The 26057-nt window shown below is 48.6% G+C and overlaps 1 protein-coding gene and 1 long non-coding RNA gene across 12 annotated transcripts in view; one reads left to right on the top strand and one right to left on the bottom strand.

Annotated features, from left to right (window-relative positions):
* The window catches only part of LOC140384581 (uncharacterized), a 97263-nt gene extending 94043 nt beyond the window's left edge, over positions 1–3220 (top strand). Inside the window, exon 3 of the long non-coding RNA XR_011933092.1 lies at positions 2814–3220. This is a non-coding gene — a long non-coding RNA (uncharacterized lncRNA). The remainder of the gene's footprint in view (positions 1–2813) is intronic.
* The window catches only part of sox6 (SRY-box transcription factor 6), an 832058-nt gene that overhangs the window by 608499 nt on the left and 197502 nt on the right, over positions 1–26057 (bottom strand). The gene's annotated exons all lie outside the window — the stretch shown is intronic.

The following is a 26057-nucleotide window of genomic DNA, read 5'->3' as shown; positions in this document are numbered from 1 at the left end:
GATGTTCCTCAGCTTGTGTTTGTGTCTTTCTGGCCCAGTTTGGTCACAGTCTTCATGTCAATCTTCTTCAAGTGGTCATGGATAATTAGTGGGCAGTCCAGCTTGCCATCTATTGTGCAAGATGGCAGCTTTCAGTGAGAAATCACGATGAACGCCATCAATCCGGCAATCAAATATTGATCAATGATCTCCCAGACTTCAGTGAACGGACATACAGAGCCAACGAAGATCCCAAAGTCAGCTCACTGATCAGTTTTAAATTAGTGGCTCACAAAGAAGACAATAATTGGCTTTGTGCTTGAGAACGGTAAATTGCCATTAGCCAGGCATCCAATACCCAAGCTGGAAAGAGCACACATGTTGGATTTTGGTGAGGACAGGATCATACTCGGGTGTAGTGACTTCCAATGGAATGATTGAGTGACACTCACAGGGGTTATCTTTAACTGTGCAATCTGCTGGTAATATACTGGGTTGATTCTACAACAGATGGGTGATTGGGTGGCAACAGAGAAAATGACCCCCCTCACTGTCACAATTCAGAAGAGCGGACACTGGGGGGGGGGGGGGGCGGCGAGGGATTGGAGAACAACCAGCACCTGTGAAACCATCCCCCGCCATAAATTCCTGCCTTCGAGAGAGGAGGTGCTAAAGCTGGAGGGAAAGTGGTCTGCCTGTCACAGAGCGAACAGAATAGCTAATATTGCTGGTAGTCGAGTGGTGACTCTCCTTAAGACAAATTGACCTGACTAGCTGGCAACAATTCTCTAATTCTCTGCAAACGCCATTCTCTCCTACTGTGGTCTAAACTGTGGCAAGGCGTATTACCTGCGGGATCAATCACATTGATAGCCGCAGCAAAACTGTGCAATGTGTTTTGGCTTTGTATAGGCCCAGGATTTTGTTTCTAAATATTCCAGCGGTTCAGGATGGACTCTGTTTAGTGCTGCACAAATGAAGAGGTGAAGGTATTGGAGCGTGAACAATACCAGCCTGAACTGTTTATGCGCTGCTCTTCAGTTCCTTTGAGCGCTCCTGGCTAGGCTTCATTACCACAACGAAACAAGCTCACAGAAGCCCTATGAAGACAAAGATGACTTTGAAATGCTGTTTAAAGAGCCAGGTCCCCTCTTTCCTTTTCTTTCAGATTAAGGGTGTGATTTTGAATTTTGTGTCTGTGTTTGTGGGGGGTGGGGAGGTGGTGAACGAGAGAGAGAAATAAAATAGGAGAGTAGGAGAAGGATGATCACATATATCATAATATTTGCTTTTCACGGAGTTCAACTTTAAACAAAAGAGGCTAACTGGAGAGCACTGTGCCCCTACTTCAGGGCGAAAAAGAACTGCACATAAAAGAATGTAACAAACAGAACAGTTAAACATTAAAGTTTAGTAAATTCACAGTATGAATCAGTCAGAGGCAGTTTAGAAGCTGTCCAACTCACTTTCCGACCATCTGCACCGAATGTGCTCTGTTAAAATAGAACCATATGGAATACAAGCTAGCAATTAACACAGCTTCTGCGCGTTCCACTAATACAGCACAGATTTTTGACTTTTCAGTAAATTCGGCTGCTGAATTCATTCCATACTGTGGTGCCTGCAACCTGGCAGCTTTCACTCATCTCAGCCTCAACTCCCACAAGCCACCCTCCCCCACCCCCACTCCCTCTCCCACCACTCCGCACCCCCCAATGCCAGCAAGAGATGAAGCAATAGGCAAATATTTCGGTTTCAAATCAAAATAACTTGAGTTCATAGATTTTTTTTTTTTTGCTTTCTCTTAAATCCTTCTCCCCATGACTGCCTTCAGTTCTTACCTGTCAGGTTATAGACACACTTAAATTCATATAGCTATAACTCTCGCATTATACATTTCTACATTATATTTTGTCGAAAAGCAAATTCTTTCCTGAATTTTTCACATCCCTGACCCTTTCAGGTTTTTCTCTTCACCTTCTCCCTTCAACATAGGCCCTTCGCTTCACGCATTCTTCTTTATATGTGAAGTGGAAATGATCTGGGCTACAGAGATGCTCGGGAATGCAGAGGTGGTCAGAACTACAAGAACAAACTGGGCTGTAGGTTTTGTCTGGGATGTGTTAAATGAATTAGGCAAGAGTGAGATTAGAATGCAGGTAATGCAAAGTTAGTTGATAAGCCTTTCCCTTTATCCTCTCATCTTCTAATGGTGGTTAAACTAGAAGTCCAACTCAAGACTGATAGAAGGAAATCAATCTAAATGGCACACTGGGTGCCAAGTCTTCCAGCAACTGAGTTGTGTTTCTTTTGCCGCAGGTCAGCATCTTGTGCATCATATGTTATTTTTAAGTCTTTTAAAAGGCAAATCTTTTAATCTCCTCTATGGAGCTAATCCAAAACTTTTAAACCAACCTCAACTGATAGTACTAACCATACTCCAATAAACTCCTATCCATGAAGTACTCCAATGAACTAACATATACCTATGAAGCTAGTCCTACTCTTTTAAAAAAACACTAATTTTAAGCTTATAATCCAAACGTTACATTATAAGGAAACCCTGATCTTATCAATTGTTCTCCAACTTTTTGAGTTGAAGAACCCCTCTTTCAAACTGTATAGCAATCACGGACTTTCCATCTAAATTATAATACTATATAATCATAATGTGAAAGTACTGCCTGTAAATAGTGTTTTCAAAATGCTTTTAAGAAATCAGACATGTACTTGCAGATGTTACTGATTGTGAGTGTCTGCTTCTTACTACAGTGTCTGTCAATATTGTACCCTCCCCTCTGCTCAAACCTCTCTCATTTCACATTGTTTTGCAGATCCCCTGGGAAGTCTCTGCAGACCCCAGTTTGAGAACCAATGTTACAGACCAACCTGCACCTACGATGCCATTTTGTGTACAAAGGCGAACGAATATAACATCCTGTCCATTCACCGGAACCTGCACACTAAACCTTCACAGATTTAACTCTTCTCCTTTTGAACTCCAGCCTCCCTTTTTGCAAAACTATGAGGATGAGAATTTTTGGCAAAGTTTCGGCTTATTGGATTTACGTAAAATCAATTCTCCTTCATGATTAAAAAGCTTATTTGTTTAAAAAATAGAGATATTTTGAGTTCACCCAATCAATGTCCAAAATGATTCAGAAACAGGCTGTGGATTTTTGACGGGGCAAATCACTGTGTACTTATCTGTCACAAGACTGATAGCAATAAATAATCATTCTGAATGTGCAGTAACAGTGAATGGAGTGTAATACTGTTCAAACCTGGTAACATTTGGCTTGTGCTTATCATCCTGGTGCCTTTCCAATATTGACACAGGTTGAAAAATATTCTTTGCAACATTTTCAGTATTTTTGTTAATTTCTTTTTAAAGCTTATATTGTAGTGAATGGTGGGCGCGATTCTCCCAGCCCCGCGCCGGGCCTGAGAACCGCCGCAACCGCGCCACGCCGCCGGCGTGCGATTCTCCGAGGTGCGGAGAATCGGCGCCATTTGCGCCGGTGCGTTTGGCGCGGTGCCAGTTACGGGCCGCTGTTCGTGGCCGGGCTGCCGATTCTCTGGCCCGGAAGGGCCGAGCGGCCGAGCGGAAACGGCAGAGTCCCGCCGGCGGCGTTCACCCCTGCTCGCAGCCGGCGGGAACTCTGCACGTAGGATCGGGGGGCGGCCTGTGGGGCGGGGAAAAGCGCTCCTTCACCGGGGGGGGGCTTCCGATGGGGTCTGGCCCGCGATCGGGGCCCACCGATCTGCGGGCCAGCCTCTCCCTCCCCGGGCCTACTTTGTTGTGCGACTGGCCCCTGAACTCCCACGCCATGTCGCGTCGGGCCCAGGGCGCTGAAGAAGTCCCCCGCGCATGCGCGGGTTGGCGCGGCGCCCATTTGGCGCCGGGAAGGGAGGCTGGAGCGCTCCAGCGCCATGCTGGCCCCCTGTGGAGGTCAGAATCGGTAGTCCCCAAGCCCGTTTCGCGCCATCGTGAAACGTGACGGCGTTCACGACGGCACGAACACTTTCGGACAATCGCGCCCCCTATCTTTTCCCTTCCCTTAATCTGTATCTTTTTAATGCAAATAATTTACAAATATATGAAGTGAACAAACAGGAAATGTACTTATCAAACCTCAATCAGTGTGTACCGACTGACTTTGTTACAAGCACAGTTTTCTAATTTTAAACATTACAACATGTATCTTTCTTAGTCATCTCTATGGGACTGAGTCAGCAACCTTCACATGGCCCTCCTGTTGCAGTAATTTTTCCGACCTGAAAACCCGCAAACTAATGCTGTCAAGAAGGGAACTAACACCTGGCCAGCAGGCTTCCTTCCAAGCAGTAAAAATCCACAGGAAAATGGATTCTCTCAGGCACAACAAAGTCTGGAAACAGCGCCACCACCAACAATATACCAGCTCAATATTGGAGGCCTATATTGGTCAAAACATGAACTACTCACAAAAAAATGTGGGCATAGTCATCCTGCAAGGAGCCCACCTTGTAGACCACTCCAGCCATCATGCCCACATTCCCTGGGTGCCAACTCATTATAAGCAGAGGTAACAAGACGTGTGGCCTAGCCACATACATTCAGGAAATCCTCACCAAAGACCTGTCATAATATCCACGCATGTATATAATGAGATGCAGACAGGCAGTGATTGACACACAGGATGACCAGTAAGCACACAACACAGTGCAGCCAATCACCAGACAGGACACTACCACTATAAAGCCAGAGGGCACTCGGTTTCCCGCTCTCTCTGGACCCAGCCACTGAGACAGTCAGAGTCCACGAGCTAGCACAGTGCAAACACCATGTGGTAGCTAGTGAGTCTGGTCAGGCTACTACAAGGTCTCCAGTCAGTTCAGGATAGTGTCGACCCACAGTTAAATATGTATGTTAGTTCTATCGTTCAATAAAACCGTGTTGGATCTTCTACAGTGTTAGAGGTCTGTTTCTCGCATCGCTGCATCAAGTGCAGTCCACACCGAACCGACCTGCCTAACACATCAAGACCGAGGAGAAATTAAAAACTGGATGACTCCTTACTTAATTTCTATCAAAATAAGGAAGCTGACTAAAACAAGTGTCTACAAGCCACCAAATGACCTGTGGTCCAACATCATAGTGCTGCCTGCAGCACACACAACCATACACAGTGGTGACTTCAACAGCTGACATCATATGCAGGGCCATTTCTACAACAACACCCGCAGGAGAGCAACTGTCAGACTGCATGACCTAAAACTACGATGCAAAGTAGCCTGGCACATTCCATTCTACCTGCGACAGCAATGGCCTACCACCAATACGCTCCGAACAAGTGTTGCCCACCTTCCCTATGTCCCAACACTGCCCAACCCTCACTGGCAACACCATCGAACTACCATCCATAAACTCAAAGCCAAAATCACACTAAAATCTGCAGAGGGACAACAAAGGGATACCTCCACGGATACTTAGAACTGCACATTAATGACTTCCGGTTGCGGCGATGACCAGCTAAGCCGCACGTTTCGGCGGCTCCAGCTCAAACGGACCTTCGGGCTCTTTTAAGAGCCCCAACGGGAAATTCTTTTGTGACGAAAACCGGTGTGGGGTGAGGCAACAGGGAGTCCCCCCCCCCCCCCAGCGGAAAAGAAAAATATCGGCGGCGGCCAGATCTCGGAGAATCCTTGAGGACAGCGGCAGAAGAAAGAAAGGAGCAAGATGGCGTCGGAGGGAGCCCAGGCGACATGGGGACCGGACCAGGACGAATTTCTAAGACTGTGTTGGAGTTGCTTAAGAAGGAGGTGCTGGCCCCGATGCTACAGGCAATCGAGGGGCTTAAAGAGACACAAAAGGCCCAGGAGATAGAGCTCCGTGTGGTGGAGCAGAAGGTAACGGACAACAGGACGAGATCCTGGGCCTAGCGGTCAAAATGCAGACGCACAAGGCAATAAGAAGTGCACCGAAAGGATTGAAGTCCTGGAAAACAGATCACGGAGAAAGAACCTCGGGATCCTGGGTCTCCCCGAGGGAGTGAAGGAGCTGACGGCGGGGCTTACGCAAGCACGATGCTACGCTCGCTAATGGGAGCTGAGGCCCCCTCGGGCCCCTTGGAAGTGGAAGGGGCCCACCGGGTCCCTGCAAGGAGACCAAAGGCTGGAGAACCACCTAGGGAGATGATCGTGCGATTTCACCGCTTCAATGACAGAGAGGTGGTTCTGAGATGGGCCAAGAAGGTACGAAGTAGTAGATGGGAGAATGCGGCGATAAGAGTGTAGATGGGAGAATGCGGCGATAAGAGTGTATCAGGACTGGAGTGCGGAGGTGGCGAGAAGGAGGGCGAGTTTCAATAGAGCCAAGGAGGTGCTGCATAAGAAGAAAGTGAAGTTCGGGATGTTGCAGCTGGCACGATTGTGGGTCACTCACCAGGACAGGCATTACTATTTTGAAACGTCGGAAGAAGCATGGACCTTCATTCAAAAAGAGAAACTGGACCAGAACTGAGGGACTGATGTTGGAGGGGAAACGACAATGCTGATGTATAGAGGTGTAAATTGGGGAGGGGGGGGGGGCACTGAGAAATGTGGGCGCCGGTGGGGGGGAAGAAGAGACACAGGCGGGGGACGGGGAATGGGAGCGGAGCGGTAGGGGGAGTTGCGCCATGGGGGGCGGGATGGCACTAGAAAGCGCGGGGTGTCTTTTTCTTTTCCTGCACCAAAGACATGATGGCGGGAAGATAGGCGCAAGGAGGATGGGAGTTCCTCACACGGGGGGGTCAAGGAGAGAGCGGGAGAAGTCGGGGTCAGTTGAAGTCAGCTGACTTTCTGAAGCAATATGGGGGGATTAACCATGCTAGATGGGGATCTAGCGGGGGGAGGGAGGGGGGGACAAGTGGGTTGCTGCAGCGGAAATCGAAGGGGAGCTGGTGAGAGAAAAGGTGGTCGAGGCGGGAATGCGCCGCCTGAGGGACGGGTGGGTGCGCGGAACCGGGGCGTGGGACTGGCCAATAGAGGGTGATGGCTAGTCGACAGGGGAGGGGGGCGGGCAGCCCCCCAGTCCGGCTGATCACGTGGAACGTGAGAGGCCTAAATGGGCCGATTAAGAGGGCCCGAGTGTTTGCGCACTTAAAGGGGCTGAAGGCAGATGTGGCCATGCTTCAAGAGACGCATCTGAAGGTGGCGGACCAGGTTAGGTTAAGGAAAGGATGGGTGGGACAGGTTTTCCACTCAGGGCTGGACGCAAAGAATAGAGGGGTGGCCATATTGGTGGGGAAACGGGTGTCGTTCGAGGCTAGGAACATTGTAGCGGACAGCGGGGGCAGATATGTGATGGTGAGTGGCAGACTGCAGGGAATGGACAACGTATATGCCCCGAACTGGGATAATGCGGGATTTATGAAGCGGATGCTGGGACGCATCCCGGACCTGGAGGTAGGAAACCTGGTAATGCGGGGGGACTTCAACACCGTGCTAGACCCAGGGTTAGATCGGTCTAGATCCAGGACCGGAAGAAGGCCGGCAGAGGCCAAGGTGCTTAGGGGGTTTATGGACCAAATGGGGGGAGTAGATCCGTGGAGATTTGCTAGGCCGCTGGCCAAAGAGTTCTCCTTTTTCTCCTACGTCCATAAGGTATCCTCCCGGATAGATTTCTTCGTTTTGGGAAGGTCACTGATTTCGAGGGTGGAAGGAACGGAGTACTCGGCCATAGCTGTTTCAGACCATGCCCCACATTGGGTGGATCTGGAACTAGGAGAGGAGAGGGAGCAGCGTCCACTCTGGCGACTGGATGTGGGATTATTGGCGGATGAGGGAGTCTGCGGAAGAGTGCGGGGATGTATCGAAAGGTACCTGGAGGCCAACGATGATGGGGAGGTCCGAGTGGGGGTAGTATGGGAAGCGCTGAAGGCGGTGGTCAGGGAGGAGTTGATCTCCATCAGGGCGCACAAGGGGAAAACAGAGGCCAAAGAAAGGGAAAGATTACTGGGGGAGATTTTGAGTGTGGATAAAAAATATGCGGAGGCCCCGGACGAAGGACTATACAGGGAGAGGCGACGACTCCAGACGGAGTTCGACCTGCAGACTACAGGGAGGGCAGAGGCACAGTGGAGGAAAGCACATGGGATGAGATATGAATATGGGGGAAAGGCGAGTCGCCTGTTGGCCCACCAGCTTCGAAAGAGGACAGCGGCGAGGGAAATAGGGGGAGTTAGGGATGAAACTGGAACCACAGTGCGGAGAGCAGGGAAGGTAAATGAGGTGTTCAAGACCTTTTACGAGAGGTTATATAGATCCCAACCCCCGGAGGGAAAAGAGGGGATGCAGCAGTTTCTGGACCAACTAAGGTTCCCGAGGGTGGAGGAGCAGGAGGTGGCAGGCCTGGGGGCGCCAATTGGGGTGAACGAGGTGACCAAAGGGCTGGGGAACATGCAGGCAGGGAAGGCCCCGGGACCTGACGGGTTCCCGGTGGAATTTTATAGGAAATATGTGGACTTGTTGGCCCAGCTGCTGGTAAGAACATTTAACGAGGCCAGTGAAGGGGGGACCCTACCCCCGACAATGTCGGAGGCGACGATATCACTAGTCCTGAAGCGAGATAAAGACTTGCTGCAATGCGGGTCTTATAGGCCTATCTCACTCCTAAATGTGGACACCAAGTTGCTGGCAAAAGTGCTGACAATGAGGATAGAGGATTGTGTCCCGGGGGTGGTGCACGAAGATCAGACAGGGTTCGTAAAGGGGAGACAATTGAATGTTAACGTGCGACGGCTATTGGGGGTGATAATGATGCCCCCAGCAGAGGGGGAGGCAGATATAGTGGCGGCAATGGATGCAGAGAAGGCATTTGCTAGGGTAGAGTGGGAGTATCTATGGGAGGTGCTGGGGAGGTTCGGGTTCGGGGAGGGGTTTGTCAGCTGGGTTAAACTCCTCTATGGGGCCCCAATGGCAAGTGTAGTCACAAATCGGCAAAGGTCGGAGTATTTACGACTACATAGGGGAACAAGACAGGGATGCCCGCTCTCCCCATTACTGTTCGCACTGGCAATTGAACCACTGGCCATAGCGCTGAGACGCCAGGAAATGGAGAGGGGTGGTTAGAGGGGGAGAGGAACACCGAGTGTCACTCTACGCAGATGACCTACTGCTATATGTGGCGGATCCAGTGGGGGGGACGATAGAGGTTATGCAGATATTGAGGGAGTTTGGAGATTTCTCGGTATATAGGCTTAACATGGGGAAGAGTGAGCTTTTCGTGATACACCCTGGGGACCAGAGTAGAGGGATAGATGGCCTGCCGTTAAGGAGAGTGGAAAGAAACTTCCAATACCTGGGGATTCAGATAGCCAGGAGCTGGGGAACCTTACACAGACTCAATCTGACTCGGCTGGTGGAGAAAATGGAAGAGGATTTCAAAAGGTGGGATATGCAGCCGCTGTCACTGGCGGGCAGAGTGCAGGCGATTAAGATGATGGTCCTCCCGAGGTTCCGATTTGTGTTTCAATGTCTCCCTACATTGATCACTAAGGCCTTTTTCAAAAAAAAATAGATAGGAGCATCATGAGCTTCGTGTGGGCAGGGAAGGCCCCGAGGGTAAGGAGGGGGTTCCTGCAACGTAGCAGGGACAGAGGGGGACTGGTGTTGCCGAATTTGGGCGACTACTACTGGGCCGCCAACGTGGCGATGATCCGTAAGTGGATGATAGAGGGAGAGGGGGCGGCGTGAAAAAGGCTGGAGATGGCGTCCTGCAAAGGAACAAGCTTAAAAGCGCTGGTGACGGAACCACTCCCGCTCTCCCCGAAAAAGTTTACCACGAACCCAGTGGTGGCGGCAACATTAAGTATCTGGGGGCAATGGAGGCGACAGAGGGGTGTGTTGGGAGCCTCGGTGTGGTCCCCGATCAGGAACAACCATAGGTTTGCCCCAGGGAGGTTGGACGGAGGGTTCTAGAGCTGGCACCAGGCAGAAATTAGGAGAGTGGGAGACTTATTTATAGATGGGACGTTTGCGAGCTTGGGAGCGCTAGAGGAAAAGTATGAGCTGCCCCCGGGGAATATCTTTAGGTATATGCAGGTGAGAGCGTTCACGAGACAACAGGTGAGGGAATTTCCGCTGCTCCCGACACAAGGGATCCAGGACAGGGTGCTTTTGGGGGTGTGGGTCGGGGAGGGCAAAGTGTCCAAAATATACCGGATGAGATAAGAGGGGGAGGAGCTGGTAGAAGAACTGAAGGGAAAATGGGAAGAAGAGCTCGGGGAGGAGATTGAGGAGGGTTTGTGGGCTGAAGTAGGGTAAATTCCTCTTCCTCGTGTGCCAGGCTTAGCCTGGTCCAATTTAAGGTGCTACATAGAGCACACATAACGGGAGCGAGGTTGAGCAGGGTCTTCGGAGTGGAGGACAAATGCGGGAGGTGCAGGGGAAGCCCGGCGAACCACACACATATGTTTTGGTCATGTCTGGCACTGGAGGGGTATTGGAGGGGAGTGGCGGGAGTGATCTCGAAGGTGGTGAAGGTCCGGGTCAAGCCAAGCCGGGGGTTAGCTATATTTGGGGTAGCGGATGAGCCGGGAGTGCAGGAGGCGAAAGAGGCCGATATTGTGGCCTTTGCGTCCCTAGTAGCCCGGCGTAGGATTTTACTCATGTGGAAGGAAGCAAAACCCCCCGGCGTGGCGGCCTGGATAAACGATACGGCGGGGTTCATAAAACTGGAGTGGATGAATATGCGCTGAGGGGATCGGCTCAAGGGTTCACCAGGCGGTGGCAACCGTTCCTCGACTATCTAGCGGAACGTTAGGGGGAAAATAGATAGCCAGCAGCAGCAGCCCAGAGGGGGGGGGGAGGAGGGGAATGGGGGGGCGAGGGGGGTAAATTGTTTGTGTTCTAGATGGGGTGAGGGGGCGGGGGGGAGAACTATTTCGTGTTATTTTGTTTGTTCACTATTTTATTTTAACAATGTTATCTATCAGTTATCATGTTACCATTTTTGTTGATTTGTAAGGGGGAAAAATTGTGTTCGAAAACTTTAATAAAAATATATATATTTTTTTTAAATTTGAAAAAAGAAATGCGCATTAATTGGATTCCACCCCTTCCCGAAAAGTACAACCATATTTCTTCACTTCTCGAAATGGCAGCCACCAATTTTGTTCCCCAGGGCTTCAGAACATTTTTTAGCCCCTGCTGGACCTTGAAAGTGAACAAATTCTGGAAGCGTACAGGGAAAATGAAAAGCTAATATAGTAACAGCACTCCAAGCGTCCCTTGATGAAGCATGCCTCAAAAGATGGCAGGAAACAACAGAGAATATTATCTTCATACACTCAAGTCGAAAGGTATGGAAACTCTAGCACCACCTGGGAGCAGCTAAGCAGCCCATTATCAATGCTGGTGCTGTTGTTTCATTGCTCTTGATAAACTCAAAGATATCGGCCAGCAGGAAAGATAAGCAGACGGTAAAAAAAGCGTGCCTCAGAGCAGACAGACTTCTCTCAAGCCTTTACACACAAGATGAAATAGACAATGCCTTGACAGCAACAAAGTCAGGCAAACCAGCAAAAGGCCCTGGGATTTACCCAGAATTCGTGAAGAGCGTCAGCTCACAGGAAAGGAAGTGGTTAGGCAAAGCTTTTCACCAACATCCGCGGCATAGGCACCATTCTAAACATATGCCGCCAATCCAAGGTAGTATCCATTGCCAAGCCAGAAAAACCACTTGATGGCCCATGTAGCTACCACCCCATTGCCCTGCTTTCAATGATGTACACGGTCTGGAATGCCTCCCAGTAAACAGACTGAGTCCCCTCAACAGGCAGATTTTCACACAGGCTACAACTGCTTCAAGCAGGTCCTGACACTGACCACTTATTTTGGCCGTTTTCCAAAAAGGCCTGAAAACATAACCCACTATTGTTGACAAAATCATCTGATCTGTGGAAATCCTTAACTAATCAACTCCATGATCAGCAACCAATAGTTCTGTGCACACCTTGGAAATCAAATCGATTGCCTATGCATAACCAACAATGAGCTCTTACAGGGATCAGTCCCGCATTGACCCTCTTCAACAGATATACCCGTGACCTCCCTCCCAAAAAGTCAAAGCTCTTCACATAGGCTTACAACTTGATCCTAACTTTTCAGGCTAAAGAACTTCAAGACATTGAGAAAACACTTACTAAAGATGTATGTTCTCCTGAAGGGGCTGACGGCGGATGTGGCCATGCTCCAGGAGACGCACCTGAGGGTGGCGGATCAGGTAAGGTTGAGAAAGGGGTGGGTAGGGCAGGTGTTTCATTCGGGTTTGGATGCAAAAAATCGGGGGAGGGGGGTGGCGATCTTGGTGGGGAAGAGAGTGTCGTTTGAGGCGTCGAGCATTGTGGCAGACAATGGCGGTAGATATGTGATGGTAAGTGGCAAGCTGCAGGGGGAGCGGGTGGTGTTGGTCAATGTATAAGCCCCGAATTGGGACGATGCGGGGTTCATGCGGCGTATGCTGGGCCGGATTCCGGACCTGGAGACAGGGCGCCTGATAATGGGGGGAGATTTCAACACGGTGCTGGACCCGGCACTGGATCGCTCTCGGTCTAGGACGGGCAGAAGGCCTGCGGCAGCCAAGGTGCTGAGGGGGTTCATGGACCAGATGGGAGGGGTGGACCCATGGAGGTTTGCGAGGCCGGGGGCCAGGGAATTTTCATTCTTCTCCCATGTCCAAAAGGCCTACTCCCAGATTGACTTTTTTGTCATGAGCAGGGCGCTGATTCCGAGGGTGGAGGATACGGAGTACTCAGCGATAGCCATTTCTGATCAAGCTCCGCAATGGGTGGACCTTGAGTTGGGGGAGGAGAGGGACCAGCGCCCGCTGTGGCGCCTGGAGGTGGGGTTGCTGGCGGACGAGGAGGTGAGCGAGCAGGTCCGGGAATGTATAGAGAGGTACCTGGAGGCTAATGACAATGGGGAGGTGCAAGTAGGGGTGGTCTGGGAGGCAGCTGGGGAGATCGGGGGAGTTAGGTATGGAGGAGGGAGCACGGTGCGAAGTGCGGTGGATATCAATGGGGTCTTCAGGGACTTTTACGAGGAACTGTACCAGTCTGAGCCCCCACTGGAGGAGGGAGGGATGGGTCGCTTCTTGGACTGGCTGAGGTTTCCGAGGGTGGAGGAGGGGCAGGTGGCGGGGTTGGGGGCGCCGGTTGGGTTGGAGGAGTTGGTCAAAGGGGTAGGGAACATGCAGGTGGGGAAGGCACCGGGGCCGGATGGGTTCCCGGTTGAATTTTACAAGAATTATTCGGACCTGCTGGGCCCGCTGTTGGTAAGGACCTTCAACGAGGCAAGCGGAGGGGGGGCTCTGCTCCCGACGATTTCCCTGATCCTGATCTACACCGGGGGATCAGGCAGGGGTGTCCCCTGTACCCCCTGCTCTTTGCGCTGACGATTGAACCGCTGGCCATGACGTTGAGGGAGTCGAGGAACTGGAGGGGGCTGGTGCGGGGTGGGGAGGAGCATCGGGTGTCGCTCTATGCGGATGATTTGCTGCTATATGTGGCGGACCCGGTGGGAGGAATGCCAGAGGTGATGAGGATCCTTAGGGAGTTTGGAGATTTCTCCGGGTACAAGCTTAATATGGGGAAGAGCGAGTTGTTCATAGTGCACCCAGGGGACCAGGAGAGGGAGATTGGTGAGCTCCCGCTAAAAAGGGCAGAGAGGAATTTCAGGTACTTGGGGGCCCAGGTGGCTAGGAGCTGGGGGGCTCTACATAAGCTTAACATCACGAGGCAGGTGGAGTAGATGGAGGAGGAGTTTAAGAGGTGGGACTTGCTGCCACTCTCCCTGGCGGGTAGGGTGCAGTCAGTCAAAATGACGGTGCTCCCGAGGTTTTTGTTCCTGCTCCAATGCCTCCCCATCCTGATCCCTGAGGCCTTCTTCAGATGGGTTAACAGGAGCGTCATGGGGTTTGTGTGGGCGCAGAAGACCCCGAGGGTGAGAAGGGTGTTCCTGGAGCAGTGCAGGGATATGGGGGGGTTGCCTAACCTCTGTGGGTATTATTGGGCCGCCAACGTGGCAATGGTGCATAAGTGGGTGATGGAGGGGGATAAGGCGGCATGGAAGAGGCTGGAGATGGTGTCCTGTGTGGGCACGAGCCTGGAGGCGCTGGTGTCGGCGCCGCTGCCGCTTCTTCCAACGAGGTATACCACGGGCCCGGTGGTAGCGGCTACCCTCAAAATCTGGGGGCAATAGAGACATCACAGGGGGGAGGTGGGAGTCTCGGCGTTGTCCCCGATTCGGGGGAACCACCGGTTTCTCCCGGGGAGGATGGACGGAGGGTTCATGAGCTGGCACAGGGCAGGTATTAGAAGGATGGGGGACCTGTTTGTGGACGGGACGTTCGCGAGCCTGGGTGAGCTGGAGGAGAAGTTCGGGCTCCCCCCGGGGAACACCTTCAGATATATACAGGTCAGGGCATTTGTTCGGCGGCAGGTGGTGGAGTTCCCACTGTTGCCGCCACGTGGGGTCCAGGACAGGCTGCTGTCGGGGGTGTGGGTTGGAGAGGGAAGGATCTCGGCAACGTATCAGGTGATGCAGGAGGAGGAGGAGGCCTCGGTGGAGGAGCGGAAGGGTAAGTGGGAGGAGGAGTTGGGTGAGGAAATTGATGAGGGGACGTGGGCAGATGCCCTGGGGCGGGTGAACTCTTCCTCCTCTTGCGAGAGGCTCAGCCTCATACAATTTAAGGTGCTGCATAGGGCTCACATGACCGGGGCAAGGATAAGCCAGTTCTTTGGGTGCGAGGACAGGTGTGTTAGGTGCTCAGGGAGCCCAGCAAACCACACCCACATGTTCTGGGCGTGCCCAGCGCTGGAGGACTTTTGGAAGGGTGTAGCGAGGACGGTGTCGAGGGTGGTAGGTTCCAGGGTCAAGCCGGGCTGGGGGCTCGCAATATTCAGGGTGGCAGCGGAGCCGGGAGTGCAGGAGGCGAAAGTGGCCAGTATTCTGGCCTTTGCGTCCCTGGTAGCCCGACGGAGGATTCTTCTTCAGTGGACGGATGCGAGGCCCCCAAGCGTGGAATCCTGGATCAATGATAGGGCGGGGTTTATTAAATCGGAGAGGGTGAAATTTGCCTTAAGGGGATCGGGGGGGCGGGGGGGTTGGTTCGTTTTCCTTGAGTGGGTGTGTATATTTGCCTTTGTGTTGATGAAGGCTGTTAACTTATTTATGTATATGGGGGGGTTTGTTCTTTTCTTTCTGTATTTTGTTATTGATATTTTGTGAAAATTTAAATAAAAATTATTTTTTTTAAAAGATGTATGTTCTCTGAAAGTCTGACTTCAGAAACTGAGACTTCAACCAAACACGGTCAAGATGTCATTTCAACCTGTTACCTTAATAATTTGAAGGCTGAGAAAGAACTTCATGTCTCCTTCTGTTTACAACTCAACTCAACTCAACACAGCTCATGAGTACAGGAAGAGATTGGGGCAGTATTTTTAAATGCCGCCCCGATCTCTCGACCTCTCAGCCAGCCCACCATGGTCTTTGCACCCCTAACTTACCTCGTAGGGGGTCATCAAGCCCACCACTTAAGGTCAGGGCACTCACGGGCCTGATCCCTGGCACGGGCAACCTGGCTCACTGACACTGCCAAGGTGTAAGGGTGGCATTGCCAGGGTACCCAGGTGGCACTGCCAAGGTGCCAGGCTTCCCGATTGACAGCGGGAGTGCCAGAGTATCATCCTACTCAGAGCCCGGCCACCAGAGAGTCTCGGATGACCTGCAAGCTCTCCCCCCCACCCCCGCCCCCCCAGGTGCCATCATGCCTCGTCCACGTATGTGTGGATCAGTGCTAACCAGCGCCATGGCGAAGCCTCCCAGGCGCGCGTGCCCGTTCCTGGGCCTCGGGATAATTGGGCGCTTACATGTTTAAATGAGGCTAATTGCTCATTTAAATATGTCAATCTGGATCTCACCCAGCGAGGGAGATCCAGATCATGAGGCCTCTCGCGAGATTTAACAGCCTTTCTGCGTCACTGAGTCGGGTGTGACGAGGGTTCGATCGGGCCCCTTGTTCTGTGTAAAAATAAGCCGTTGCCTTTGTCCACACAGCAATAGCTACCACACTGTTAGAAAGCAATTCACTGTAACTGACACACTTTGAGAAATCTCTAAGAGGGCAGAGTAAGGTGCTAAATAAATATAAATTTTATTTTTTTTAAATCACACTCCAGCCCCCCCACATGACCTGTAGGTTCTTTGTGAAGTGTCATGTTCAAGCATTGTACAGACTCTGAAATACATATTACAGCTCATATCCCACGTCCATCTGCGATCAGTGGCGGGATTCTCCGACCCCACGCCAGGTCGGAGAATCGCCGGGGGCTGGCGTGAATCCCGCCCCCGCTGTGTCCCGAAGTCTCCGCCACCAGAGATTCGGCGGGGTGGGAATCGCGCCGCGCCGGTCGGCGGGCCCACCCCCGCCGATTCTCCGGCCCACGATGGGCCGAAGTCCCGCTACTGGAATGCCTGTCCCGCCAGCGTGGATTGAACCACCTTTTGAACGGCGGGACAAGGTGGCGCGGGCAAGCTCCGGGGTACTGGGGGGGGGGGGGATCTGGCCCCGGGGGGCCCACCGATCCACGGGTGGGCGTGTGCCGTGGGGGCACTCTTTTTCTTCCGCCTTTGCCATGGTCTTCACTATGGCAGAGGCGGAAGAGACCCCCTCCCCTGCGCATGCGCAGGGATGACGTCAGCAGCCGCTGGCGCTCCCGCGCATGCGTCACCCGGCGAAGACCTTTCGGTCCCAGCTGGCGTGGCACCAAAGGCCTTTCCCGCCAGCTGGCGGAGCGCAAACCACTCCGGCGCGGGCCTATCCCTCAAGGTGAGGGCTTGGCCCCTAAAGGTGCGGAGACTTCCGCACCTTTGGGGCGGCCCGACGTCGGAGTGGTTCCCGCCACTCCATTACGCTGGAATCCCCCGCCCCGCCGGGTAGGGGAGAATCCCGCTCCAGATCTGATTAATTTCTTTAAAATAATTTGAACTTTCCACCAAGGCTGAGACAGGTGACAGATGTTGGTGGTTGGCTGCGGTTTCAGAAGCTAATCCATTCAATTAGTATTTTTGGGTTCACATTTTGTTTTTAACCTGAGCGATGGATCATCAGCTTATTCCGGTGATGTAAAGCTGCTCGAGACTGATATTAGCTCAGAGTCAGGTGGAGCCAGCAGCTCTGAATTAAATGGCCAGATCTGGCAATGCTCTCTGATCAGGCAAAATGGTGCTCAGCAGATGTGTTTGTATACTGGTCATGATTTAACTTGAATTATCTGAGAACTACATTGCTCAAGTTTGCTTCACCGATTTGCCTGACCGTTGACTGAATAGCTGAAATTTATGGACTCGGAAGTCAACATTTCAATCACTGTGATCTCCAATCGCTGCTGATTTCTCTTGCTTTGGCCATAGTAGTTTCAGATAAAGTCCTATAATTATCCTTTATTGATGTGCTCAGTCCTAATGTCCAAGTTTATTTTGAAGTAATACTCCAGTTGTACTTTCTCTATACTGTCCCCAACTTCATTTATCTGTGTTACCTGGCTCAATGAAATCACTTTTCAGTCACCTACTTCCAAGGTTGAAACGGTTAGTTTTCCATTCTTTCCTCATAATGCAGTATTCTGAAGTTAGGGATCAAGCTTCTCGATCTTTTCTGAATCAGCTTCCTTTTGACCCAGTGACCTATACTCGACAATGTACTGAACATGTGGTTATACCAAAGAACTATGTTGCTTGATCATGGCTTTCTGCATTTTGTACACCAATGCTGTGATTATACAGTAGAGATTGTAATTGCTTTGTTGACAGCTGTTCTACAGTACTTACACATTTTTGAGTGTCAAGACTTACTGCTCAGATCTCTTGTAGGCATTTTATTATTCATATAGGGAATATGGGCATCTCTGGTTAGGCCAGCATTTACTACCCACCCTTAATTGCCCTTTAAAAGGTGATGGTGAGCCACTTCCTTGAACCACTGCAGCCCATATGGTGTAGGTACACCCAATGTGGTGTAGGTACATCTAATTTAATGCATGGAGAGTGTTTAGTTTGCCTATTTCTGATCCCGAGGTGGCGTACTTTATATCAAATTTCTACTTTATGTCAAACTTCTATAAAATTCCATCTGTGTCTGTTCTATTTGTTTACATATTTTAATTAGCTCACTGCAGTTCTCTATCTATTGATAGGTTTTTTTTTCCATTTAAGGGGCAATCTACCTATCCTGCACATCTTGGGTTGTGGGGGTGAGACCCAAGCAGCCTTTCTGCACTGTAAATTCTATGAAATTCTATAAGCAGACACGGGGAGAATGTGCAAACTCCACACGGACAGGGGCTGGGATCGAACCTGGGTCCTCAGTGCCATGAGGCAGCAATGCTAACAACTGTGCCAGCGTACCGCCCTTTGTCTACTGTGGTTTAACGGCCTCTTCTTGATGTCATCTGCAAATATGTTTTTTTTTAATTTTCAAGAAATTTTAGAGTACCCAATTCATTTTTTCCAATTAAGGGGCAATTTGGCATCGCCAATCCGCCTAGCCTGCACATCTTTGGGTTGTGGGGACGAAACCCACGCAAGCGCGGAGAGAATGTGCAAACTCCACACAGACAATGACCCAGAGCCAGGATCGAACCTGGGACGTCGGTGTCATGAGGCAGCAGAGCTATCCACTGCGCCACCGTGCTGCCCCATCTGCAACTTTCACCAATCTGCATTGAATTTCAAAATTCAAGTCCTTTGCATCAATTTACATCTCAACAATGAATCCTGGGACTCTGAAACCTTCTGTATCCCCCACCTGCCATCAGCATAATTCATCTAATAGATATATGCTATTTCCTATGTTTCAATGAATTCCTTATACATTCTCAAGTTTTACTCTGAATCCCCACGCATTTTGTCACCTGATGCTTGGAATTCAAGGGGTACTGCATTGTAGGGTTTTCCATGGTCAATGAGTTGTTACTTTCTCGAGCAAGCCTTATTGTAAGTGCACACGTGTGGGGTGAATTAGACTCAGATGTACTTGCCTCTCTCACACTACTACCAATGCAAATAATAGGCTTGAGTGAGGAACAGGAAGGTGGCGAGTGCCCACAAAATTGTATCCCAACAAAGGGTCAACACCTTTGGAAGGAATGGGCAGAAGAATATCTTTAAAATAATGTCTGCTTCACATCGCCTGCAGGTGTACTGCAGTCAGAGCAGAGTCAAAGTGATTCAGTTCTCAAGACAACCTCAAATTATTTGCAGCAACTAATCTATATGACCTTAATTCAAAGTTACATTGCAGGCAATTGACCTGGTAAATAATGTTCCTGGTTGAAAAATGCACTGCAGACTGTCTGTGAGTAAAGTATAGTAAAGTACAATAATGTCACTAGGCTATGCCCCTTAATTTTTGAAAATATGACTTTTCATCTTTCAACTGACTGGAGATTTTACAATTTGAAATGAAGCTGAACAAACTACTTTAAAATGCAAGGCCACCTAACAAGGTGAAGCAATGCAAAAAAAAAACATCCTCAGGGATCAAAGATCCATCAAAACTCGTCACTAAGGAAGAGAGGTGTAAATGCAGAGCATTGGATATTGAACCAATTGCTGCCACAGACAGACATAGCCACGTGCCCTTGGAAATACACAATGGGTGAGGTATAACAGGTGGCTGCAGCTGATGACATCCACAAAATCAGCGAAACCTAGTCAACTGCAACATTTAACAATCTACGCCTCAAGGATACACAAAGGATACTTAACCGTATATTCTTTTCACTTTCTTTTTGGATTCTAACTTCCCTTACTTTTGATACCTGTGTGGGTAAGATATCGCATTTTAATTTTTTTCTTGGGTTTAGCGGTTAATGAATTAGCTCTTCTTTAACTTAAGAAAAACTTGCTTGATTGGCTCCTTCTTGCTTAAATAGTTAAATACATTTGGATTCAGAAAATGCACAAAGAAAAAGAAAGTTTAACCTTTATTATGACCAACCAAATAGGCTGAATAGAGGGGAGCCAGTTCAACGCTTCTTACCTGGTCATAACAGTAATATAGGGCGGGATATACCAGCCATGTTGTGCCTAAAAAGCAGCGCAGAGCAACGTGGCTGGTAGATGCCGGGAGATCCCACTTCCAGGATCTACCTGGCTCACCACGCCTTGTGAGATTTAATGCGATCTCTCGAGACGTGAAGTTAAAAACTCACCACTATTCTTAGAATTCCCCCTATACCAAAAAGAGTCGATAATCTAAATGGTGAACAGGGATTATCATTCCCCGACTCCTATGCAGGCTTCAGTGGGTGCTATTCAGGTCAAACTATGTTTTCACGTTATTCCCCGGCATAACCCATACCTTCACAGAAGAATTTTACCTACTTACCGTTTAGTTGCATTGATATCCTGGGTCCTGCGTTGCTAAGAAGTAAAGTAGGCTAATAACCACTGTTTCAGGTTAAAACTTTAAAGTTATTTTATTATTATATATTTTTTCCATTTAAAAGATGCAATCATTGTCTTTACAGAAAAGTAAAAAGATCTTGCTTCTGGGTCCTTCTGGTTGGTTGAAGGGACCTTCAGGCCCAACTTGATAATCAATCTTTTAAAAATTTGGTCTTCTTTAGATGTATTTGCTGGTGAGCTTGGTTGCTATGTCCTATCTTTCCCATGTACCGAGCTGGCTCTGCTGGCTGTCCCCTTTCTTCGGGTTTATATATTTTTCTAACAGTTATTAAGTTTTTATGAATTTATTGTAAAGTAACTTTTATTTCACTTGGATTGTAAAAGGTACCTTTAATCTGAATTTTTCTAACACAACTAAGTATTCATTTTGACATGACCTCAGCCCATAGATCTGATTACATTGTCCTTTGTGATGTTCAGAATGCTTTGATTTCAAGAGCGGTGTGAATCTTGGTTCCTGTCATTTCTATCGTTTTATTTTCCAATTGTGTCCCCAGCTCATAATTTTGACTTTGATTTTGGCTTTAAATTATGTTTCTCGTAGACTGATAGTCTCCAGTTTTCTATAATTTACCTGACGTCAGCAAAATCTCACACCTATATATTTGCCCCCCTAACCATTCTTTTCTATCTGCTGATTTTACTTCAATGAAGGTGTGAATCATTGCTTTTGGCGTAATGCTAAAAATCCACTTGGTTTTAACTTGAAAGGTTTACATTTATCACTAACTCAACTGAAATCCTGATCCATGCTTTTCCAGATGCTTACTAAGATGGTTAATTTCAATGAAGGTGTGAGCCATTGTTTATAGCTTCCTACAAAAATCCTGTTTGTTTGTTTGGGAGAAGGAATCTGCATTTTATAATTCTGCTCTTTGCAGCTGCTATTAACACTTCGTGGGATCTTTCCCTGTATCCTCTCATGTTTCTTAAATCAGGTATTGTCAGACTTCCATGTTTCAAATGACACATCTTTCCATATTATCAATTACAGACGTCGCGATGTGAATGCTGCCCACAATCCCGATCCCTTTCTGGAAAATCTCATATTAGAGTGAGACAGCTAGTCTCACTCTAACGGGGGGGGGGGGGCGCGGGGACCTCCTTTCAGTGAGTTGGGGCTTTGCGGGGGGGAGGGTTCAGGAGCTGTGTCGGGGGCTCGAGAGATGGCATTTAGAAATGGCATCCCTGTCTCTCGCTGCACTGAGGAGCTCCTCAGTGAAGAAAACAGGGCTAAGTGTGGCCTCGGCGGGGAGTTCCCCGCTGGGCCGGCCCGAATCTACCCAGATAGGCGTTAGTTAACGGGGTGATTCTCGGCACTCTGAGTGCTGGAAAACACGGGCTAATCCCGCACTACGGGACTCTGTTCCCAATCGGAAAGATCGCGCCCACAAACCCTCTCGTGTGCTGTGCACCAGGAAACAATTGCCTTGACGGAACTTTAGTGCAGGAGAATTCAAGGACTTTTGAATTCATTCAATAATAAATCTATTGACTTTACTACATCCTGCAATCCTGTATGCACAGGACAAGCAGCAGAAGTGGGCAGATGTCTCAGCAGCATGGCATCAACGCCTGACTAATGTACTCAGTGCCCTCTGCCACAACCCGTATGGTCATCCAAATAACAACATGTGCAGGCATTGGCTGCCCTCCGAGCACTTAGATTCATAGACAGTTATTTGCTGATTAGAGACTTCGCTTTATCAATAATTTAACTTTTACTTCACTGTGAGGATAGTACTTTGCAAAAGGTTAGTTATATTTGGGCCTTTCTCACATCCATGATGTGAAAGATGTGTTGTTGGTGGGTTTTGATTTGCATACTTTGGAGTTAAGAATAAGTACTTGTCGTTAAAGTATATAGAAATCTAACCATTGCAAGCTGGATGTCCATATAATTTTGCATTTAAACATTTGTACAGTGAGAAATATCCTACTTAGTAGCTAAAGTGTGCACAAGGAAGTGATGGAACAATATTGAAAATTGAATGAACGATCATTTTGCAAACTATTACTTCACGAGAGAAAAATAAACATACCCCTATCTTAATCTAATTTATTCAGATGTAGCAGGGGGGTGGATTCATACTGCCTCCTGGCATCTCATCTTATATATCAGAGTACTCTGTGGTCACAATTCCCATCCCTCTGAGTTCATTCAGATATAGCAAGGTACTTGCCCATCTCATCCGTTCCCTCTCTCTCCATCCACATGCACTTTGGCAGTGAAGTCAATGATCGCTGGTCTCACTCCCTCCCCCGCCATGGAGCTCATTAAGAAACAAACTGTTCTAAGTTGTAATGGAACTGATAACTGCATCCAAATGAAACTTTTCCCCACAAGTCTGGCAAATGCCAGCTGGCCAAGTCCCATTGATGTGACATTGTGAAAGTGTTTGTTTCCTCCTCCACATTCTCTGCTACAAACAAATACTTTACTGATTCCACTGGCAACAAAAATAGCAAAACTTTCAAGGAATGAGATGGGATCAAATGGCACTTTCTCTTACTGCTCTCTCTGTACCATCGAGGCAGTGGTTAACCGGTTAATAGATTGTAAATGAGTACAGTGGGTGCATCACATGAATTCTCTGACCTCTGCACACTCAACTTCAAACACCAACTGAGAATCTCCCATTAAGAGACTAAATGTACACAGACCTGCCATTTTCCTCACTGATCTCTACCCTTGCACATTTTTGTATCTGTTACCGAGGCCTTCTTTACAGCAAATGCCTGTTATTGATCTTTGCTCCTGTAAATTAGTGGCCTATTATCGTCGGTTCCTGCTCTAGAAGCATTGATCTCCTCTCCTATATGAAAATACTCTGTTCCTGATTTGTCCTCCTGTATGATATTGGTCCGTTTGCTCATATCTGTTTCTACACAGTATTGTTCAGTTATTGATATTTCTCTCCAGTCAATATTAATCTATTTACTGTTCTGTGCCCTTAGGTGATATTGGTCTGTGACCGATCACTGCTCAGTAGGGTATTGGCTTTTATTGTTTCTATGATCCCCACCACCAACTTAGTCCATTCCAAAACTAATTTCTCCTTGGAGTTCACTGATGCAAAGAGACAACTGAAACCTGACTCTACATTTCACAATGCATGTGACAGGAAATATAATATTACATATAGCCTGATTCAATGCCAGTATTAATGCTACTTACTAAAAATAAGAAAGCAAGGAGGAGCAGCGAGAACGCTGTGTCCTTGGGTCAGATAAATTGAGTTGATCTCCAGTTGAGTGCAGTAACTGGTAATTACTTGAAGAGGGGCAGGGTCCTTACGATACAGGGAATCACGTAACATTCAGAATGAAGGTTGCGATGTCTATTGCTGGAATTGTAAATTTGCCTGAGCAATACGCTGCTCATTAGCAGACGCATGTCAGGCATGGCTCATGCTTAGCCAGACAGATACCTATAGGCCATCATGCTCCACTGAAATAATATGAGACGTTCAGAGCCTTCCACAATAGCTGAGGTGGTCCATGTGGGATTCAGTTGGACTAACCGGGAACATTCAGGTTCACTTCCCAGTCTCCTCTGAGTTAGGGAATTTGTAATGCAGACAGCCCGTCCAAACAGTACAAGTATGTCGCCAGTAGAATGGCAATGAGACCTGACTATGAAGATGCATTGTCCCCTCAACATTAGGTGAACAGAAGGCACACTTTGCCTACCACCTACTTTAAAAAAAAAAATTTTAGTGTACCCAATTATTTTTTTCCAATTAAGGGGCAATTTAACGTGGCCAATCCACCTACCCTGCACATCTTTGGGTTGTGGGGGTGAAACCCACGCAGACACGGGGAGAATGTGCAAACTCCACGCGGACAGTGACCCAGGGCCGGGATTTGAACCCGGGTCCTCAGCGCTGTAGGCAGCAATGCTAGCCGCTGTGCCACCGTGCTGCCTTCCTACAACCTACTTAATGTATGACAAAACAATAACTGGACACCATGCACTCAAGTTCTTCTCTCATGGTGCCCATTCTAATCATAATCCCATTGGATCTACTTTCTTCCAGCTGGATCAGTCTCAGGGCCTATCAACAATAGGTCAGCCTGAAACTGGAAGCTGCATTGGGACCCCTGTTTATAAAAGAACACAACAACATACAAAATATTCGACCCTTCAAACCTGCTCCACCATTCACTAAGGTCATGTTTGATCTTCTCCCTCAACTCTGCCTTCCTGCATTACCCCTATATTCAACGGTTCCCTTGGTATCCAAAAATCTATCCAACTCTCTCCGTAATCAATTACTGACCATCCACATTCTCTGGGTAGAGAATTCCAAAGGTTCACTGTCTATTCAGCACACCCAAGGCCTGCAACAATTAACTTAATGAGGCACAGCCCTCAAAATGGACCAGGCCTCCCAATGGCACTATGAAACAGCTGCTTCCTGAACGCTCATGGGCTGCAATATTTTAAATCTCTCTCCAGTATTTTTACACATACAATAATAAAGGTAAAGTCGCCATAGGTGGCCATAGGCTGCTTTCCCCTTTGACGGGGAGAGCTAACTGGTGATGGTTTAACCTGAGGATCGCCACACCTCAGGGGAAGGGCAAAGTTGAGAAGGTGGGGCCTTCATGAATAACCTCAGCCGGTACAGGAATTGAACACGCGCTGTTGACCTTATGCATCACAAATCATACATACACGTACACATACACACATCAACATATTCACCATACTTTCAATCACAAACACATACACAGACACACACTCTTGTGTGCGAGCATATAAACAAACACTCTCAAGAAGCGGTGACTAGACTAAGATCCAGAATCTAATTTCCATCTGATTTTTTTCCCCTTCGGTAACCTGAGGACATTGAGGACAACTTATAGTAATTCTGCTATTCCTCAGCTAACAGAGAGCTCAAACCTGGAACCTCCTCATCTGTACGGCAGAGGCATTATCTCACTGAGCAATTGAGGGAGTTCTCGTGAACATTTTAAAAAAAAGTATATTTACTGAGGTTTTTCACTTCGGAGAAAATTGCAACAAACTTTTAAAAACGTACTACATCCCCACAAATGGGAGGAAAAAAAGACTTAATACACATTTGTAGAGAATGGGACAAGAGAACGTCATCAGAATCGGCTCAATATAATCATTAGACAAGATTAGATACTCATATAGCCCCACCATAGACTGAGGGATAGACAGGATAAAGTCATTAAAACATGACACAACGGTGCACCTCTCCCACCTGCATAGGCTCACAAACAGCACGAAAAGTCATGATGCGTCTTAACTCCGGCAATGCCAAAGACACCTTGGGCCCATCACAGCCTCCTCTCTTCGGATACCAGACTTATCTGCATTTATGTGGAAGCAGGGCCATCCTCACAAAAACAGAAGGAAAAAAGAACACGAAAACCCCAGTCTTGAGGGGAGTTATATACACGCCAACAACGCAACTAAACCCCAGGCCAGGCGCTAGACAGAAGCAAAATCATTCCAGACAAATGTAAAGAGAGGACCGGCAGGGACACGGATGGAAGCCAGTCCTCTACAGAATAAAGAAATCTGCCCAGGCAATCGAAAGATA

This window comes from Scyliorhinus torazame, chromosome 10, assembly GCF_047496885.1.
Source record: "Scyliorhinus torazame isolate Kashiwa2021f chromosome 10, sScyTor2.1, whole genome shotgun sequence".
Lineage (NCBI taxonomy): Eukaryota > Metazoa > Chordata > Chondrichthyes > Carcharhiniformes > Scyliorhinidae > Scyliorhinus > Scyliorhinus torazame.
Note: the sequence above shows the minus strand (reverse complement) of the source record. Positions and strands in the feature narration are given on the sequence as shown.